Here is a 1,937-nt window from a genome sequence, read left to right on the forward strand (position 1 = left end):
CATCTGAGGTTAGGGTGATTCCTCCATCCAGGGTTGTGTCTGTTGCTGGAGAGGTCATAATTGCTCTGCTGTGGTTGATTTTGCTGCTGAGGTTGAGGAGGTCTATTGTAAATATTTGCAGCATAAGCTTCAGGCTGCTCAATTGCTCCAGGTTGCTGCATGGAAGGGCAAAGGTCTGTATGGTGGTCAGCAGAGGAGCACAAACCACAAACCCTTGCGACAGGTACAGATTTCTGATTCAAGGCCAGCTGGGTTACCATGTTAACCAATGCATCCAGTTTGCCTTCAAGCTTCTTAGTTTCAGATGATGCAGATGGGTTTGTAGCTACCTCATGCACTCCTCTAATGACTATGGCATCATTTCTGGCGCTAAACTGCTGGGAGTTAGAGGCCATCTTCTCAATTAAATTTTTGGCTTCAGCAGGAGTCATGTCTCCAAGGGCTCCACCACTGGCAGCATCTATCATACTTCTCTCCATATTATTGAGTCGTTCATAAAAATATTGGAGAAGAAGCTGTTCTGAAATCTGATGGTGGGGGCAACTGGCACATAGTTTCTTAAATCTCTCCCAGTACTCATACAGGCTCTCTCCACTGAGTTGTCTAATACCTGAGATATCCTTCCTGATGGCTGTGGTCCTGGAAGCAGGAAATTTTTTTTCTAAGAATACTCTCTTAAGGTCATCCCAGCTCGTGATGGACCTTGGAGCAAGGTAATACAGCCAGTCCTTTGCCACTCCCTCTAATGAATGAGGAAAAGCCTTCAGAAATATGTGATCCTCTTGGACATCTGGGGGTTTCATGGTGGAGCAGACAATGTGAAATTCTTTCAAATGTTTGTGCGGGTCTTCACCTGCAAGGCCATGAAACTTTGGAAGCAAATGAATCAGTCCAGTTTTAAGAACATATGGGACATCCTCATCAGGGTATTGGATGCACAAGCTTTCGTAGGTGAAATCAGGTGCAGCCATTTCCCTTAGAGTCCTCTCACGAGGTGGAGGTTGTGCCATGTTCTCAGAATGTGCAAAATCAGAATGCTCAGAATCAGAATGCTCAAAATTATAATGCTAAAGATCAGGATGTTCAAAATCACCAATAACAGAATGCACATATTCACCAGTTATGGAATGCTCAGAATGATCAAAAGGTATAAAATGATGCCTAACTAATCTATGAAATGTCCTATCTATCTCAGGATCAAAGGGTTGTAAGTAAGATGGATTGCCTCTAGTCATACACTACATTCAGCATGCACACAACTAGTTGCCTTGTCATGTAAATAAAGGTGTAGGTTTGAACTACAGCTACCCTCAAATGATATCCAAATGACTTGAAATTTTGTGAGCAATCCTATAAAATGATGAGAAGATAGCACAAAAAATTCCAGACAAAAATTCAAAGTCTAACTATGAAAGCTAAAAATGGTAGGTTAAGAAAAATAAGTGAATAAAACTTGAAAAATAAAAAACTTTTGACAGAATCACTTTTTTTGGACGATGGAGACCTCAGCCGACCATAGGCCAGCTGCCATGGCGTAGGAAATGTTTTTCTACCCCAAATGCATATATAATAATTGCGATTCTGATAACCGGAGCAAAAGTTATGGCCGTTTGAAGTTTTGACAAACACAAAATTTGCTAGTTTTTTGGAACTTTCAAATCTGACCAAACTAAAGGCTCTAGCTATTTTCCCCACAAAATATGGATTAAAATAAGTTACCACAAAAAAAAATCAGCCAAAAATAACAACCCTAGCTACTAAAACAAAAAATCTCAAATAATTCAACATGGGTAGTCGCTAAAATCCGTCTCTAATTGATTTCTACTACTACTCTGTTTTTGCCGCAAGCACAATCTTCACAGCAAAACACCCAAGACTGAAACAGGGGAAACGCTTAATGGAAAAACTGAAACAGAACACACATTAAACAAAATACC

At 40.4% G+C, this 1,937-nt stretch overlaps 1 non-coding gene across 1 annotated transcript; it reads left to right on the forward strand.

The window, feature by feature from the left end:
- The first annotated feature begins 525 nt into the window (after positions 1–525).
- Positions 526–632, forward strand: LOC112998451 (small nucleolar RNA R71). The gene has a single exon (XR_003263552.1). It is a non-coding gene; the product is annotated as a small nucleolar RNA R71 (small nucleolar RNA).
- The last annotated feature ends 1,305 nt before the right edge of the window (positions 633–1,937 follow it).

Source organism: Glycine max, chromosome 11, assembly GCF_000004515.6.
Source record: "Glycine max cultivar Williams 82 chromosome 11, Glycine_max_v4.0, whole genome shotgun sequence".
NCBI lineage: Eukaryota > Viridiplantae > Streptophyta > Magnoliopsida > Fabales > Fabaceae > Glycine > Glycine max.